The following is a 19,935-nucleotide window of genomic DNA, read 5'->3' as shown; positions in this document are numbered from 1 at the left end:
TCTGGTACAACACATGAGCTGTGTCATGCTCGTGGATCCGCTAACACAGACAGCATGATAATGCAAGTTACAGTATGGACACAGAGAGGTCAACACAGTGGGCTACAGTGAGACACTGTAGAAAAGGAATATTGGATTACAGGTACAATACATGCATGTGTCAGTGCTGAATGTTTGGTACTTACAAACACAAGCTCCCACCGTAACTCCTTGATGCGGTCTGTGTTCCGTTCGAATGGAACCCTAAACACTTGTTTTATCCGCATGGCATTCCTATGAAGAATATGGTCCAATGTAGAGAGGCTGACGGTCTGGACGTTTCTAAATGTAGCATGGTCAGCCAGGATCCTAGTTTTTATTTGTCTGAGTGTGATAGAGTTGTTCTCACGAACCATATCTACAATTTCAGTCTCCTGTTCGGCTGTGTAAATGCAGTGAAATTGCTCAACAGACCTGAATGTTTAGAGATTTGAGTATTTGTGTGTTGTAGGTTGATGCTTTTACTTGAGAAGTATGTGCAACAGCTGAACATTGTGTGTAGTGTTTTGACAACAAGGTGATGTGTAATTGACATGTAAGTGTAAAGAAGGAAAGTCAGAATCTAATGCAGATAAGGGAGTGTGAAGTAGTGCCAAATTGGGTCGAGTGATTGGTACATGAAGTGAAGGTTGTGCAAATTGTGCCGAATTTTTGCTTTGTGTGTTGTAACAACTGAGAAAAACTGTAATAGACACATGTAGTTTAATACATTAATAAGATGTTTGATGAAAAGTCCCAGTAATCTGATGCTTACATTATCATACCTTGAGACCCATTTGATACAGTTTGACATGGTTGCGAAAAGTGGATGAGGAGGAATACTTCCAAGTGTAAGACGTTACAAAAACAAGACATTTCTTGTTTCCACCAGGGGTCGCTGTGATTTTAAGTAGAGATTTCTGTGTAGATGTCATCAGGTTACGACTCTTTTTGTACATGTCTAGTTTGCACATGATTGGACCAAATATTTCTAAGATACATAAGCTTGTTTTGTGATGGCGTGTAATCAAACTTTGATGCCACGGTCACACTGTGTGACGAAAAATTTAAATTTTAAGTCGATCTGATGAAAACCCTAGGACAAGTACGTCAAAATAAAAATGTGAAATATGGCCAAAATGGTGGGCTTCCAGTCGTGTTTTTCACAATGCTTCTTGAGGCTTTTTTGTATGAACATTCACAATACACCTGTGTTCTGATTTTGGTGAAGATTGGTCGTTGGGAAACCTAGGGGCTGCGTTCCAGGTGGCGCTATTGAGCCATTTTGCCACGCCCATTTCCAAATACTCCAGAATAGATAAAGAGATAAAGAGTCTGAACTTCATCAAACATCTTACTGCAACAACACTGAGTTTGACTGAAGTCTCAATAAACTGTAGATTAATGACACACTCTATCCTCAGGCCACATGTGATCTGATCTGTGAGGATTTAAATTCACTGTAAAGATCTTTTTCATGGAAGTGAAATAAATTCATAAAAACACATGTGATCGTCTCTTGTTCTTCATCATAAACAAGAGAAATATAACGAGATGACGAGGAAACATCATTTTCATCTGACAGTTTGTATATTCAAAGAGAACACATGTAACTTTTAAGTTTCTTCTTATAAAGTTGCAAAAGAAAACTAAGAACAGAAACCACGGACGAGGAAATCCGAGACGGAGTTTTCAAAACAGCCTCCAGATTCAGCAAAGAGCAAAAAACTTGCCACGCAACTTTTCACATTGTCTGTGATCAATTTCTACTCAGAGGTCACTGCTGATTTCACAAAATATACTATATTCAACTTCTCTTGTTTTGTTTTGATACATTTTTACAATTTTAAACTCATTATAAAAATCATTATGTATATTGTTGAATTGACGGACTGGCTGCTTTAAGAGAGAGAGACAGACCAAGAGAGAGAGAGAGAAAATGTACCAGTTTCAGAGAGAGACCCAGAGAGAAAGAGAGAGAGCGACAGGTTTAAGAAAGAGAGAGCGACCTGATCAGTAGGGGGCGCTATCACTAACACTGCATACACTCATAGGTCTCTTCAGGTCAGGGCTCTGATCATGTGACAGAATTTTGGGGTCGATTGCTCATAGTTCATTTTCAAACTGACCACTAGGTGGCACTATCACTATTAGTGTGTATGCAGTCATATTCTTGCCTTGATCAGATGTTGACTCTGATCATGTGACAGAATTTTGGGGTCGATTCTTAAAAACTTAATTTTCACCCTGACCACTAGGTGGCGCTATCCCTATCAATGAATACACACTAATATATCTGTTCAGGTCTGGAATCTGATGGTGTGTGCGATTTGGGTCCGATTGCTCAAACTTCATTTTCCCACCGACCACTAGGTGGCGCTATCACTATCACTACATACACATTAATATATTTGTTCAAAAGCAATTTTTGGTTGCTATTGGTTTTGAACTCACAACCAGTGGATCATTTAGTCAGCAGCTCAACCCACTGATCCAATTGAATTGACCTTAACCCTCGTGTTGTCCCTGCTTCCCCATGCTGTTGGCTGTAAGCGTTTGGGTAGCGATTTGACTAACGCTTGTTTGCGATACCCTGCTTCAAACACACAGACGCACGCGCACACGCACAGCCCACCACACATCAGCTCGCGCACGAAGGGCAATAGAAAAGCGAACAGCCCTTGCAGATGTATTTTTCACACCCGCTCCAAGTTGCGTGCCGGTGTGACGTAGGACCCCTGGGATGCCCGCGTTGGCGAGTCTCATCGACCTGGGTCTCTGAGACCCGAAGGCTCGCGCTGAGGGGCTTGCGCGGCCGCTCGCGTTGAGGACCGTCTCTCCCATCGGCGTCCCCGTGACCCTGAGACTCGCGGAGCCGGGCCTGTCCGGTTTCCCACGTCGTGTCCTCGAGCCTGTTCTTGCTCCGAAGAAGAAGAAGAAGAAGAAGAAGAAGAAGGAGAAGGAGAAGAAAAAAAACAAATTTTTATTATTTCTCTTATAGCTGAACGACTCGCGAGGCTGGACCGACCCGGCTGCCAGTGTCGTGCACTCGAGACTGTTCTTGCTCGGTGATGAGAAGGAGAAGGAGAAGAAGGAGAAGGAGAAGGAGAAGGCGAAGGAGAAGAAAAAGAAGACTCGTGCGCAGTAATAATAATAAAAAAGAAACACATTTTTATTATTTCTCTTATAGCTGCAAGACACACGCAAAGACGTAGGGCCGGTGTGACATGAGGCCGGTCGCTTGTCGGTCGGGGTCCCTGTGACCCTTAGACTCGCGACGTTGGACCGACCCGGCTCCCTCCGTTGCGTAATGGAACCTGTCCCTGCTTTCAAACGCACGCGCACACGTGCACACGCACAGCCCACCACACATCAGCACGCGCAAGAAGGGCAATAGAAAAGGGAACAGCCCTTGCAGATGTATTTGTCACACCCGCGGCACTTGTGTGAGTTTTACAGTCCTTGTTCCTGGGGCATATCTGACACCTCTTCCTCTTGCTCGCGGCGAGCGGGGCCGCGGCGGCCGCGACGGCCAGGGCTAGACTGGAGGCCGGACCCTGGGATTGTTGCTGTTGCTGTCGTTGTTGCTGTCTTTGTTCTTGTCGCTGCGGGACTAGGGCCGGAGGGGCAGCCGGACGCTCGGGCCGAGCGTCGTCTCGGTCGCTGTCATCGTCTCTCGGCTCGGCGGCGGCTGCGGCTGCGGCTGCGGCGGCCGCGGCCACTTTCACGGCCTTCACGACCGCGGTGCGTGGAACGCGCTCCCGCCGCGCGATGTAAGGCGCCACGAGAGCCTTTCCTAACCGCTCGAGGAACACCCTGCGCTTGTTCCGCTTGCCCGGCATCCAGTCGGGGTTGACCTCTCGCCATATCACAAAGGCGTAGTAGGAAGAGACGTCGAGGATGTTGTGGAAGACGACCAGGGGCCAGCGCGTGGTCATCCTCCTGCAGCTGTACGTTCCGATCACCTTGTCCAGGTTGTCCACGCCTCCTTTGTTGCGGTTGTAGTCCAGGACGACGACCGGTTTGCCGTCCGCGCGGTCGCTGACGTCGGCCTCCGAGTGCCGCGTGCTCAGGAGCACCACGTTCCTGTTTTTCTTCCTCGGGACGTACGACACCAGAGTGGCGGCGGGCGTGAAGGCGAACACGGAGGAGAACGTCCCTTGACGGCGAGCAGCCGGGGCGGGAGCTCGGGCTTGTTCTTCCGAACCGTGCCGACCACGGTGACGTTCCTCTCCAGGAGCTGCCGCGCGAGTTCGTAGGAGGTGAAGTAATTGTCGCACGTGACGTTGCGCCCGCTCAGTCCCTCCGTGAGGTCGAGCACGACCCGCAGCCCCAGGTTCCTCTCCGGACGCCCGCCGCTCGGCTTTCCGGTGTACACTTGTATCTTCCAAGCATAGCTTGATCTGGCGTCGCACGCCACCCACGACTTGATCCCGTATTTCGCCGGCTTGCTGGGCATGTACTGTCGGAAAGGACAGCGGCCTGGCGCGAGTGAGCGCGTGTGTGTGAGCGCGTGTGTGTGAGTGCGTGTGTGTGAGCGCGTGTGTGTGGGGGGGGGACGACAAACATGAATATCGACAATATCTTCGGCGGCGCGTACTCGAGCCTGTTGTTGCTCGGTGATGCGAACGACAAGAAGAAGAAGAAGAAGAAGAAGAAGAAGAAGAAGAAGAAGAAGAAGAAAAAGACTCTTGCTCAGTGGTAATATCAATAAAGGAAGAAGGAAATTCATTTGTATTCTTTTTTATAGCTGCACAGGACCCACGCGAAGACGTAGGGCCTGTAGCACGTCGGCCGGGGTCCCGGTGACCCGAGGGCACGCGCCGCGAGCATCCCCGGCTGCCAGCGGCGCGTACTCGAGCGTGTTGTTGCTCGGTGATGCGAACGACAAGAAGAAGAGGAGGAAGAAGAAGAAGAAGAAGAAGAAGAAGGAGAAAAAGAAGAAGAAGAAGAAAGCTCAGAGTCGCCAGGTGCATACAGTCGGACAACCGACGAGGCCACGTAACATAACGCAGTGACTAAAAATACACAACCAAAAATGAATTGTAAAGAACAGAATGACAAAAAGAACTAGGGCTACGTTGTAGCACTAACGGGCCCGAGCACAGGCAATTTCTATTCTGTTGCGGTCGGTGAAGAGAGAACGTTCAATGACCAAGCGCTCGTCTCTGCGTTGCATGCGTTTGTGCACTGCGGCAAGGATTATTGCTTCACTTCCTGTAGCCAGCAGGAGGCTCTATGAACTAGAGGTAAGTAACCTTGAAACCATACAACCAAACCTATTGCTTTAACTATCACCATATACTTACATGCCTCAAGGCTTTTTTAATATAAAATTGTTATAAAAGTTAGTTTATTTAACACGTCTAATGAACACATTGAAGCAAGTTAACTGCAGAGTCGTATGTTTGGCTGTGACTTTGTTTTATTTTAATAAGTTAATATCAATACGCTACATGTGTAAGTTGCATGTGATAATAACTATGTTTCACCATTATTCTGATACAGGCTGATATATCCACCATTACTATTTTCACATCGTTAATTTAGTCTGTCATGGAGTTGTAGAGTCAATTAGACAGTATAGATAAGATTATAATGTCCACACATCAGTGTTGTAAACACTTCTCCAGTTAATTATATAATTATGTTTTCACACTGAGGGAAGTGGAGAGACTTGATGTGGACTGTTATCAACAGCTCTGTGGGAGATCATCACCTTGAATATTACAGATGAGGTAGAAAGACATTTTATCTGTGTACAATGTTGTATTTCTTTCTCACGTTTTATCAAAAGCGATTTAAAGTATGTGCATTTAACCATTAGTATACAAACCCAGAGCCCAGTACATCGGTTCTATCTGAAATATGTGGTGCTTCATACACAACACAAAACATTCATAACAGTGTGCTTCTGCTCCTCATTAATGCAGCTCCTGATGTCCTCAGCAGCAACATGGTGGAGATTTGCAGCTTCATGCTGGTCAACTGGAAGACAACTGATTAAGATTAAGAGATTAAGATTAAGATCCATTTATTCGTCCCAAACACATGCACAGACATGCAAAGGCACACTCATGCAGGTAGGGAAATTTAATCTCTGCTTTTTACCCATCTGGTGCAGGACACACAGAGCAGTGAGCGACCATGTACGGCGCTCACGGAGCAGATGTTGGGGGAGTGAGGTGCCTTGCTCAGGGGCACTAGAGAGGGTAGGGAGACTCTTGGATTTTTGGACAGATCAATCCAGGTTTGTCTTTTGTTGTCTCTCCGTGGAGTCGAACCGGAGACGAACCAGAGACCTTCTCTGCCCATAGTCCAAGTTTCTGCCCTCTACACATCACTCCATACGTTGCTCCCTTAACTACAGATGGCCTGCGAATGTCATGGAGTTTTACAGTGAATTAGACAGTTTAGATATGATTTTAATCTCCACACATCAGTGTTGTAAACAGTTCTCAAATTAATTATATAATTATGTTTTCACACTGAGGGAAGTGGAGAGACTTGATGTGGACTGTTATCAATAGCTCTGTGGGAGATTATCACCTTGAATATTACAGATGAGGTAGAAAGACATTTTATCTATTTTTACAATGTTGTATTTCTTTCAGTACTTTTATCAAAAGCGACTTAAAATATGTGCATTTAACCATTAGGATACAAACCCAGACCACAGTACAACGGTTCTATCTGAAATCTGTTGTGCTTCATACACAACTCAAAACATTCTTTAACAGTGCGTTTCTTCTCTTTATAGATGAGGAACTGCAGCACCTGACGTCGTCAGCAGCAACATGGTGGTCAACACGTGGACGACTGCATCATCATCAGAAGCTACACAACACTTCTAAATTCCTCCCTTAAATAAAGATGGCCTGCAACTGTTTGGTGGTGGCAGTCATTGCTAAGTGGCATGGATAAGAATTCATTTCTATCTTCATTATGGTTGGTTAAAATAATAAAAACTTATAACAACAATGTGTATCTTTTGCTTTCTGATTTGATACACTTTAGATAAGAACCCAGTGTTTAATATTTCTGCTTTGCCATAAGAGACAAAACATGGTCAATTGGTCATCACAGCTGTGTCCTTCAGGCTCGTCCGTCCCTAATAAAATGAGAGGAAACATAAAAATAATCAGATCATAATCATTTCATCTTAGGAAATAGGTAGTGTACATCATTTTCAAATTCTCTATGAACACTGTCTGTTCTAGTAAAGTTCACGGCTATAATGTATTTGTATTTAACAAAATAATTCAGGGAAGTCTGCCTGAGATTAACGATGTAAACACTAGTAGACACGGTTATTTTTCACTGTAACACGTGACAGGACATCAACACTGTGACTCTGAATAAAGAGCCTTAGGATACGTAGTGCTCCTTTGCACAGCTGCTCTTACAATGTGTAGCAAGTGCTAAATCTCCATTAGTATAATAGTAATGAAAATCACCCTTCACATAATTGAACATATATTTTCCATGTGAACCGCTTTAACACAGTTCAATTCCGGAGCAAAATGTAACTTATACAGTATTTATTAGAGTTACATATGAACAAAGTGTGTATTCTTATTTTCGGTGGATATTCAACTATGTATTTGAATATGCTTTTGGATTAAAACGTGCACTACCATGACAATGAATGTTTAGTATGGAGCTATTTCACATTAAAAGTATTGCATTATAATTTAACACATTATGTATTATGTGCAATACTTTGTAAGTAATGAAAACAGGTCTGTACCTGGAGTCAGTGTTCAGTCTGGTTGGATTCAAGTTGTGTCTCACGCTGGACATCCTAGAGGAACATTGAACACAAATACACAGATATGTTAAGTCATACATGTGCCATGTTATCTGCTTAACAGACTTTTACATGGTAATAATAAAATATTAATTCAAAGTTAATCAGATCATAATCATTTCAGCTTAGGAAATAGGTAGTGCATATTAGCCTACAATTCTGTATGACACTGTCTGTTCTAGTAAAGTTACAAGGCTATGATTTACTCATATTTAACAAAAGAATTCAGTGAAGTCTGTCTGAGATTAACGATTTAAATACTGAAGGTGGGAGACACGGTTACTTTTCACTGTAACACGTTACAACACTACTCTGAAGAAAGAGCTTTAGGACACGTAATGCTCCTTTGAACAGCTGCTCTTGCAATGCAGATGTGACTTTAAACACTCAGGTTTCTCAGGTTTCAGTTAGCATCGCTAGCCCGCTAGCGAAACTAACTTACAAGCCGACACACAGTCTCCTGTCTCAGAGTCATCCGCATAAAGTAACGCTTATATCTGCTGGGTGGACCCGCTCATGTCGTTTCATGTCGGTGTTTGTCGGTAATAACCCCAATCGAATCGAAGAACAGTTACTGCACCCATTCGAAGATATTGTTAGCTTGCTTGTTAGCGAGCTAGTTAGCCTCCGGTGTTCCAGTTTAACTGGCGGGCATGGCTTCTGGCGACATTCCAGATGTTGAGGCTGTTTTTTAAGAGCCGGTGGCAGATTCGTCATTTTCACAAAGCGCCTGTGTGTGAAGTGCGGTGATCTACTGAAGGTCTTGCTGAAATAAAAATCCTACAAAAACCCTTCACGAGTTCATGTGTCCGTGTCAGCATCACGTTGAGACCGCAATATACATTTAAATGGTAAAAAAAAAAAAATAGTAAAAAATCCTTGATCGGGATTCGAAACAACAAACTAAACACTATAAGCTTCTAGCCTGATGACGATCTCACTACGCCACCGAGTCGCTGAAATTTGCATCGCGCGTTAGATAAATGTCTCGTTCTTTGCTTTGTCAGCTGTATATCACCAGATGTGCTTTCAGGTAACGCCCATGTCATCTGGTGATAGTCCGAACACAGAATAAACGCTTTAAACGTAATACCAGGCTTTACAAATCTGACGCTCCTCTTCATAGGAGACACAGGGAGCATTGAAGAACACACACGCGTCACCAGCTCCACTTGAAGTGCTTTTGTTTGTCGCTGGTGATCATTACAACGCGCACACACCAAACAACAGGTACATGTAAACATCCCTCACATCAACAAGGCGGAAGCTCGAGCGGTGTTTTCATGAGTTAAGTTGGTGAACGTGCTTCTAATGGACGTGTGGAGCTACACGTGTCCTCCTGTCGCTGCTGGTTAAAGTCAGCGGACGGGATTTTAAAAGATGTTCTCGTTGTTGTCGATGATCAGGTTCTGTCATCGGAGAATGAAAACAAGCCAAACGCTCATCACAGAACGGGTGTGTTGGTTTGTCGTAGCTTCTGTAAGTCAAGTGTTGTTTATCTGTGTGAAATCAACGGATGATCTGTCCGAAGTGTGTCGAGTGTGTTGTCAACATGACACATGTGTGACGAGGCTAAATATAAATGTGAAAAAATCCCACCACGGGAATCGTTCTGCTGTGGTCCACATAAAATTAAACGTAGTGACAATGGCACTGTCCACTGTACCACTGATCAGAGTGATAAATAGATTCACCTGTATGCTTTTATCACTGTGAAGCCTGTGCACAACTTAACATGAGTTGTTGTTTCAGGGAACACGCCCAGGTTAACTTGTGACAGTCAAAATGTAACCGTAAACTCAGAGTTATCGGTCACACGTCACACATTTGGACACCGCTGCGCCCGTGTGCTTAGCACACGCACGACATCATGAAAACGGCTGTATCCTGCGCTCATACAAAGCAGAAGCCACAAAAGAGTTTGCGTGCTTACTATAAGTCTGCGTTTCATGTGCTCGTTGATATCATGGTTGGTATGAAGCAAGTATACAAACACGAGTAATGAGAGGCTCGTAAGAGCTTGTAGTCGGGAAAAAATACTAGTATCATGGTTTGGGGTAAGGTCTTTTATTGAGTGTCTAAATGCAACACATAGACATCTGCGCACTTCATCTTCACGAAGTTCAAACTACCATGGCACTTCAAAAGTCGCTGTAGAGACTACCCATGTATGTCCAGATAACCTTTATGGTAAGTAATAGCCACACCTTTTAAGATTTGTTTGGGTCATCTGTTACTTATCTCCGTTTCCTCATCAGACACAGGTGGAAATTCCAACACAATACAAATACTATTAAATTAAACTGTAAGTAAGGAATACATGGCCAAGAGGTTTTATAAAGGCTCCCCAGCTTATGTTCACCAGTTAACATATTAGCACATCACAAACATTTTAATTTAATACAAATGCCATCCATTTCAGTGGCGGTTTGGGGCCACTGATATCTATCATATCATATGATAGATAATAGAGAACCGCTTCGCGGGCCAGAGAGAACCGCTTCGCGGGCCAGATGATGAATGTGCCGCCGCGGGCGGCTGCCCGTTTCGCCCGTGCCCCAAACCGCCACTGAAATGGATGGCATTTGTATTAAATTAAAATGTTTGTGATGTGTGAAGCACATGAAACGCAGACTTATAGTAAGCACGCAAACTCTTTTGTGGCTTCTGCTTTGTATGAGTGCAGGATACAGCCGTTTTTCATGATGTCGTGCGTGTGCTAAGCACACGGGCGCAGCGGTGTCCAAATGTGTGACGTGTGACCGATAACTCTGAGTTTACGGTTACATTTTGACTGTCACAAGTTAACCTGGGCGTGTTCCCTGAAACAACAACTCATGTTAAGTTGTGCACAGGCTTCACAGTGATAAAAGCATACAGGTGAATCTATTTATCACTCTGATCAGTGGTACAGTGGACAGTGCCATTGTCACTACGTTTATTTTTATGTGGACCACAGCAGAACGATTCCCGTGGTGGGATTTTTTCACATTTATATTTAGCCTCGTCACACATGTGTCCTGTTGACAACACACTCGACACACTTCGGACAGATCATCCGTTGATTTCACACAGATAAACAACACTTGACTTACAGAAGCTACGACAAACCAACACACCCGTTCTGTGATGAGCGGTTGGGTTGTTTTCATTCTCCGATGGCAGAACCTGATCATCGACAACAACGAGAACATCTTTTAAAATCCCGTCCGCTGACTTTAACCAGCAGCGACAGGAGGACACGTGTAGCTCCACACGTCCATTAGAAGCACGTTCACCAACTTAACTCATGAAAACACCGCTCGAGCTTCCGCCTTGTTGATGTGAGGGATGTTTACATGTACCTGTTGTTTGGTGTGTGCGCGTTGTAATGATCACCAGCGACAAACAAAAGCACTTCGAGTGGAGCTGGTGACTCGTGTGTGTTCTTCAATGCTCCCTGTGTCTCCTATGAAGAGGAGCGTCAGATTTGTAAAGCCTGGTATTACGTTTAAAGCGTTTATTCTGTGTTCGGACTATCACCAGATGACATGGGCGTTACCTGAAAGCACATCTGGTGATATACATCTGACAAAGCAAAGAACGAGACATTTATCTAACGCGCGATGCAAATTTCAGCGACTCGGTGGCGTAGTGAGATCGTCATCAGGCTAGAAGCTTATAGTGTTTAGTTTGTTGTTTCGAATCCCGATCAAGGATTTTTTACTATTTTTTTTTTTTACCATTTAAATGTATATTGCGGTCTCAACGTGATGCTGACACGGACACATGAACTCGTGAAGGGTTTTTGTAGGATTTTTATTTCAGCAAGACCTTCAGTAGATCACCGCACTTCACACACAGGCGCTTTGTGAAAATGACGAATCTGCCACCGGCTCTTAAAAAACAGCCTCAACATCTGGAATGTCGCCAGAAGCCATGCCCGCCAGTTAAACTGGAACACCGGCGCTAGCGAAAATGAAGCCGACACACAGTCTCCTGTCTCAGAGTCATCCTTATAAACGAACGCTTATCTCTGCTTGGTGGACCTGCGTTCATGGCGGTTGTTTCGGTAACAGCTGGCATTCGCATCGAACCCGTTGATATACACTGAGCTGGTATGTAGCTCCCGGATTAGCGTCCCGTAGCTATCACGGCTGATTCAAAGGCACCCTGCGAATCACATCGAAATAAAATACTTAACGTGACTTACCACAGAAACGGAGGCGCAGACATCGTTACCGTGACCGTCAGGAGAAGGAGCAGAACATCAAAGTGTGTAATTTACCGGGTATGTGGGTGTAAGCCATTTCATGAGGCGTTCACGTGTAACTGGTGAAAGCCGAACTCACAACACACAGCACAGCTTACACTGTGACGTCACGTGAATTTCAAACATCTATATCGCTTAAACAAGGGAGTTAAAATAAAATACACCCCCCTCAGAGTTGTCATGAAGGAAGAACTTAGCGATTGAGACTAAAACCAAAGTTTGAGCAATGCTGTAAAAGGTTTAATTCTCCTCTAAAGTTGGCCACCCTGTAAACACAGTCTGTTAATGCATAGATAACACAAAGCATGGTCTGACACTGCCATCTAGTGACTAAATATTGCAGCACATCTGCCAGATATAGAAGTTTTCATTCCTCAAACTGGAAGCCACACCACGGTCACACAGTATTATGAAAAGTTGCAATTTCGTTAACTTTAGATCTTCATCTTGTTTTGAACACATGCATCAAATTTTTACGTTGATTTAATGAAGGCCCTACGAGTAGTGAATCAAACTATAACACATAGAAAAACAAGACATTTGCTGTTGCCACCAGGGGACGCTGTGATTTTAAGTCACGATTTCTGTACCGATGTCTTCAGGTCGCGACTCTTGTCTTATGTGTATAGTTTGGACTCGATTGGACAAAATATGTCCAAGATACAGGAGCCCGTGTTTTGATGGCGTTTAATCAAACTTTGAGGCCACACCACGGTCAGACGGTTTTGCTAAAACTTAATCCTTCAATAACTTTAGATCTCCATTTTGTTGTGATGACGATCGTCTAAATTGTAAGTTGATTTGATGAAAGCTGTAGGAGGAGTACTTAAAACAAAAAATATCGAATATGACCAAAATGGCCACTAAAGTCAAACTGGCGGGCTTCCTGTTGCGTTATTCATAATGCACTGATGGACTTTTTTGTGCATCTAGTCATGATACACAATAGTCTTTGTTTTTTTTGAAGATCGGTGAATGCTAAATGAGGGGCTTTTCCGTAGGTGGCGCTCTTGAGCCATTTTGCCACGCCCTTTTCAAAATACTCCAGAATACGTAAATTTTCGCCGCCTTCGAATTTACTGCAAACTCCTACAACTTTTTGAGCACATTAAAGCCCTCAAGCGTCCCAGACCTCTCGCACGGCCGCCAATTTGTCGGAGGCGTGTCTCTCGCGTCTCGTCTCGCGGTCGTCGAATCGCAGCAGTCTGGAGTACGTGTGAAAGACCTTCAGGGGCATCGTGGCGCGGAATATCGCGCGGCCGCTCTCGGCGTCCCACAGGCTGGCGGCTGCCTCGCCCCAGGACCTGTACACACCCGCCAAGATCAGCAGCCCCACGTAGGTCGCAGGTCGGTCGCGTCCATCCCTTTCCAGCCGTCGCCGTATTTCCGACGACCCTCCAGATTAGTCATCTCCAGGACGATGTTCTCTACCGTCGGCGTGGCGAACAGGCCGAACGTCGAGACCGCGTCGCTGACGCCGGACGTCGCGTGCGTCGTGGGACCCGGGTAAGGGACCCCGACGGGCAGAGCGGAGGACCTAGATGAGGAGGCGGAGCGGCCCTCTCGGTGGTCTCCTGCTCCTTCTCCTTCTTCTCCTTCTTCTCCTTCTACTCCTTCTTCTCCTTCTTCTTCTTCTTCTTCTTCTTCTTCTTCTTCTTCTTCTTCTGCCGAGGATGTGCACGATGAGGACTCTGCCGCAGCGGGGTCACGCACCGGGTTGTAGTCGTCGTCGACGCAGTCGTCGGTGTCTTCTTCGTCTTCTTCTTCGTCTTCTTCTTCGTCTTCCTCGTCTTCTTCATCTTGGTCCTCTGCCTGTTCAGAGGATTGTCGCCAGGAGAACAGCTGTTGGAGAACCTGGTCTCTGGTGAAACGCTCTTGACGTGACATCGCGTGACCTCGTCAGGGACAACGGCACGGTGTTGTACCGACTTGTACCACGGATGCATTGTTAGTAACGCCCTTCTCTCCGAGCGGCGAAGACGTAGGGCCTGTAGCACGTTGGCCGGGGTCCCGGTGACCCTAGGGCACGCGCCGCGAGCATCCCTGGCTGCCAGCGGCGCGTACTCGAGCCTGTTGTTGCTCGGTGATGCGAACGACAAGAAGAAGAGGAAGAAGAAGAAGAAGAAGAAGAAGAAGAAGAAGAAGAAGAAGAAGAAGAAAAAGACTCATGCTCAGTGGTAATATCAATAAAGGAAGAAGGAAATTCATTTGTATTCTTTTTTATAGCTGCACAGGACCCACGCGAAGACGTAGGGCCTGTAGCACGTCGGCCGGGGTCCCGGTGACCCGAGGGCACGCGCCGTGAGCATCCCCGGCTGCCAGCGGCGCGTACTCGAGCCTGTTGTTGCTCGGTGATGCGAACGACAAGAAGAAGAGGAAGAAGAAGAAGAAGAAGAAGAAGAAGAAGAAGAAGAAAATGAGGTGGCACACGTTTTTTCTAAAAATTATTTGTATTGCTGCACGCCACGCACAAAGACGGGAGACTGTCACACACACACAAACACATGCTGGGTCAACCAGACCCTGGGACAACACAAGTTAATGTCAGTCTCTCTCTGAACTGATACTTCAATGTACTGTACAAACACTTATATGAGTGCTTTTACAGTAATTTGAAGTATCCAGAAATTACCTACTTGAAGCAAAAACATTTTTATTTTTATTTAGTAAAATCTCATAATTGATATTGTCAAAAGGCTATTCTTAAAAATGACACATGTAAGACAATATATACTTCATGTGAATTCATTCCAAGATATAATTTTTCAATTATGCATTTTGTAAACCCTCCATGTCAACACTTTATTTTGAAAACCGGACGTAGGCCCATATGTGTTCTTCCTCTAACTTCGAGTACTCCGTTGCTGTCCCTTTTCTGGGTGGTTTGGATGCGTTTACCATAAGTGTGAGTATATGAGTGCAGTAGAATTTCTGTGTCGGCTGATTTGACCACAGAGATGCGAGTATCGGCTGGCTTGAATGCAGTCCACCACTCCGGAGATGAAGCGTCCCTCCTGGCCCCTGGCTCTGCAGGATGTCGCCATGGTTCACTGACAATAGTTCAGAGTGTGTTTCCAGCAGCTCCTGGTTGTGACACAGCGCCACTGACTGAAAATTTCTTTCTCTGATTGGTCTGTGAACAGTGTGCATTTTAAACTTCTGGGCTATCATCCTCCTGGACTTCTTGGATTAGGGCAAAGTATATTTTTTAATAAGGTTCTCTGCTAAATTACTATTGTATCTGCTGTCTTAGGTTAACTAGATTGATAGTTTGAACTGTTTGGTTTCACCTTGAATTGGATGAGAAAGGAATTTCGTTGTTTATTTGATTCTGCTTACTATTTTTAGTTTCACTCAAGTGATTGAGTTAAAAAAGGACCCAGCTAAGGTTAACCTGCTTGCTTGAGCATATCCTCTCCTGAAGAAACCCACCCTCAACCCGTCTGAAGTAAATAACTACAGACCTGTCTCTCTTCTTCATTTTGTTTCCAAACCTCTTGAGCGCGCTATCTTTAATCAACTCTCCTCCTATCTTAACCACAATAATTTTCTTGACCGTCACCAGTCTGGTTTCAAGGCAGGTCACTCAACTGAGACTGCCCTCCTTGCTGTCTCTGAGCAGCTTCACACTGCTAAAGCAGCTTCTCTCTCCTCTGTCCTTATCCTTCGAGACCTCTCTGCTGCATTTGACACAGTGAACCACCAGATCCTTATTTCCTCCCTTCAGGACCTGGCTGTCTCAGGCTCTGCTCTTTTCCTGCTCTCTACCTACCTCAATGACCGCACTTATAGGGTAACTTGGAGAGGATCTGTGTCTGAACCTTGTCCTCTCACTACTGGTGTCCCTCAAGGTTCTGTCCTGGGTCCTCTCCTCTTCTCGTTGTACACCAACTCTCTCGGCTCTGTCATTCACTCACATGGGTTTTCCTACAATAGTTATGCCGATGACACCCAACTAATCCTGTCTTTTCCCCGATCGGAAACACAGGTAGCAGTACGAATCTCTGCCTGTCTGACCGACATCTCTCAGTGGATGTCTGCACACCACCTGAAGATTAACCTTGACAAGACTGAACTACTTTTCCTTCCAGGGAAAGACTCTCCCACCCACGACCTGACTATTAACTTTTACAACTCCGTGTTAACCCACACTCAGACTGCTAGGAACCTGGGTGTGACGCTCGATAGTCAACTCTCCCTTACTGCCAACATTACTGCAACAACACGGTCCTGTAGATTCATGCTGTACAACATCAGGAGAATACGCCCCCTTCTCACTCAGAAGGCGGTGCAGGTCCTTGTCCAGGCTCTGGTCATCTCACGCCTAGGCTATTGTAACTCCCTCCTGGCAGGTCTACCTGCTACTGACATCCGACCTTTGCAGCTCATCCAGAATGCAGCAGCTTGACTGGTTTTTAACCAATCTAAATTCACTCACACCACTCCGCTCCTCCGCTCCCTTCAATGGTTACCAGTGTTTACCTGCATCCGGTTCAAAACACTAGTTTTATGCTGTGAATGGATCAGGTCCAGTCTACATCCAGAGCATCGTCGAACGTTACACCCCAGCTTGTTCACTCCGCTCTGCTTCGGCTAATCGACTCGTTGCTCCCTCACTGCAAGCTAAACACTCATCAAAATCACGACTGTTTGCTGTCCTGGCTCCTAAATGGTGGAATGATCTCCCCATTGACATCCGGACATCAGAAAGTTTACAAATCTTCTGCCGAAAACTAAAAACTGACCTCTTCCGACTCTACCTTGAATAAAAAAAAAATATATATACTAACAACTTTTGAAACTAACACTTTTAGTAGCACTTAAATGGCACTTACTTATAGCACTTTGTAGTTTTGCTTTATTTTGAAGAAACTGTACTTTCTTGATTCTTGTTGTTCTGGGTCTGTACCCTCGGGGTTGAATGCACTTATTGTAAGTCGCTTTGGATGAAAGCGTCAGCTAAATGTAATGTAATGTAATGAACACTTGATGCCAGAATGTTTGTAGTATCAGTTGGGAGTGGGCAATACACACACTCAAACACACAGGCGAAATCAATACATGGAGTCCCCCATCAGATGATCTGGGCCCATAGAGCCATGATCTCATCATCATGGGGTCAGTGGGAACATTTGAAGAGACACAAACACTGAACACGTGTTTTAAAAATGTGTGCAAAGGAGAGCTGGTGGTCTCTTAATCAAATTTAGGTTTTTTTCCATGACTGATAAATACATACTGTTCATGGCATTATTTCTAGAGGTGCTGAGCAGTACTGTAAAGATATATAACTAAATATAATATTTGATATTAATGATCAAATACATATTATGAAATAAACGGAGGGAAAGCTTAAAAGTTAGCAGTTAGTTAAAAGTTAGCAGTTAGTGCTTCATCTCTGTATGTACAGGATGCCTTCAGATACTGGGCTGACTGTAGATCATCTGCACTTTGGCCTGTATGGATGTGTATTCTTTATTCTTTATGCAGCACACTTGTTGTAGAGTCACTGAACAAGAAGCTGATCTCAGCAAAACAAGGAGTGACATCAACATTTCAATTGATCATTGATAAAAACGGTGTGTAATGTTTGCTAGGCCTGTCAATCACTTTAGGATCAATTAACCATGTTTTCAATATTAAAAGGGAAGCATCTTTCTTTTTTCTTTTTTTTCACTTTATTTATTGGTTTTCAAAATTGAACATGAAATCTCATACATACAGACGTATATGAACAAATTCTCCCCCCCCCCCCACCCCAGGGGACAAACAGAAAAGAAAAAAAAGGGAAGCATCTTTTAATGTTACAATTTTAATCACAGATTTTTATTTAGAATGTAAACAATGCAAAGAAGATCATATACTCTAAGATTAAAGACAATGTGTCTTTGATGTGTCATGCAGCTCTTGACTTAATCATTGCCTATAAGCCAGCGTTTGATCATTCTGAGCATCTCACAGCTTTGAGAGAGAAAGCCTATTGATAAATAATATCAGGCATCTGCTCAACGACAAACTCAAACAGCAAGATTACTGCTGATTCAACTGATTCAACCCCAGGAAGAAAGAGCAAGTTGTCCCACCATGTCACGATTCAAGTTGACCTCTGAAAAGAGAGAAACATATTGGTACACCAGGAATGAGTACCAGGGCCTTCAAAAAGAGATCAGACATCTGAAAGACCTGTTGAACAAGGAGAGGGACAACGCTCAATATGAACGAGGGCGGAGAGTCCAGGCCTGCAATGACCTGCTGGAGACCCAACAACAGTTGGAAAAAGAGAAATCCCTGAATGAACAGCTCATCAATAGGAAAGGAAGATCTAGGTCACCCTTATACAAGCAGAGGATGATGCACAGGGACTCTACAACTACCAGCTCCATGGAGGTGGTGAGTGAACCAAAAGCTGAGAAGGAAAGATACAAGATTCCCAGACTAGGACGGAAGAGACAGACATCTTCCCAGGCTCTTATCCCAGCAGGGAAGCAGCAGCACCTGACCACTGACCTTCGGAATAAACTCAGGGCTTCGAGAGAAGAAGAGCGAAAGCAACAAAAAGTTTCGAACTTCAGGATCGGGCAGGACGCTCGAAGCCAGGATTCAAATTTTGCTGCTAGGCAGGGAGCAGATAGGCTCTCATTGCTGGAGACCCAACAACAGTTGGAAAAAGAGAAATCCCTGAATGAACAGCTCATCAATAGGAAAGGAAGATCTAGGTCACCCTTATACAAGCAGAGGATGATGCACAGGGACTCTACAACTACCAGCTCCATGGAGGTGGTGACTGAGCCAAAAGCTGAGAAGGAAAGATACAAGATTCCCAGACTAGGACGGAAGAGGGAGAGGGAAGAGGGAACATCTTCCCAGGCTCTTATCCCAGCAGGGAAGCAGCAGCTCCTGACCAGTGACCTTCGGAATAAACTCAGGGCTTCGAGAGAAGAAGAGCGAAAGCAACAAAAAGTTTCGAACTTCAGGATCGGACAGGACGCTCGATGCCAGGATTCAAATTTTGCTGCTAGGCAGGGGGCAGATAGGCTCTCATTGCTGGAGACCCAACAACAGTTGGAAAAAGAGCAATCCCTGAATGAACAGCTCATCAATAGGAAAGGAAGATCTAGGTCACCCTTATACAAGCAGAGGATGATGCACAGGGACTCTAGAACTACCAGCTCCATGGAGGTGGTGAGTGAACCAAAAGCTGAGAAGGAAAGATACAAGATTCCCAGACTAGGACGGAAGAGACAGGCATCTTCCCAGGCTATTATCCCAACAGAGAAGCAGCAGCACCTAAACAGTGACCTTCAAAATAAACTCAGGGCTTCGACAGCAGAGTGCGAAAGCAACAGAAAGTTTCGACCTTCAGGGTCGATCAGGACACTCGCTGCCAGGATTCAATTTTTGCTGCTAGGCAGGGTGCAGATAGGCTCTCATTCACGACTGACATAGAAGAAGACTCGGCTCCCAGACGTGAGGCTGCCAAGCGAAAGAGGTCTGCAGTTTACACTGAAACCAAACGTCGGCAGCAAGTCCCTTCTAAATATAATGAGGTGGAGGAATCCTTCAGAGATAGAAGGCACACCTGAAAGGATGCCAGAATGTATCAGCACTGAGGAAACCAGATATTGAAACCACGACTAAGAGACTACGTCAATATTTGCATATCAAATTATATTTCATATGCAAATCCTGAAAATTATTCCTGTGAGTGAAATCATTCGCACTCCACTTCATCGTCTCAACCTCGTGTCATCTTTGATTGTACAATAAAGAAGCTTGAACTTTCCATTCTGCGTAGTGCTCTGTGTTCTGTCTCTGCGTTGGGGTTTGAACACGGTGTTAAACACGACACCTGTCA

Source organism: Pleuronectes platessa, chromosome 9, assembly GCF_947347685.1.
Source record: "Pleuronectes platessa chromosome 9, fPlePla1.1, whole genome shotgun sequence".
Taxonomy (NCBI): domain Eukaryota; kingdom Metazoa; phylum Chordata; class Actinopteri; order Pleuronectiformes; family Pleuronectidae; genus Pleuronectes; species Pleuronectes platessa.
This window is presented reverse-complemented; position numbering follows the sequence as displayed.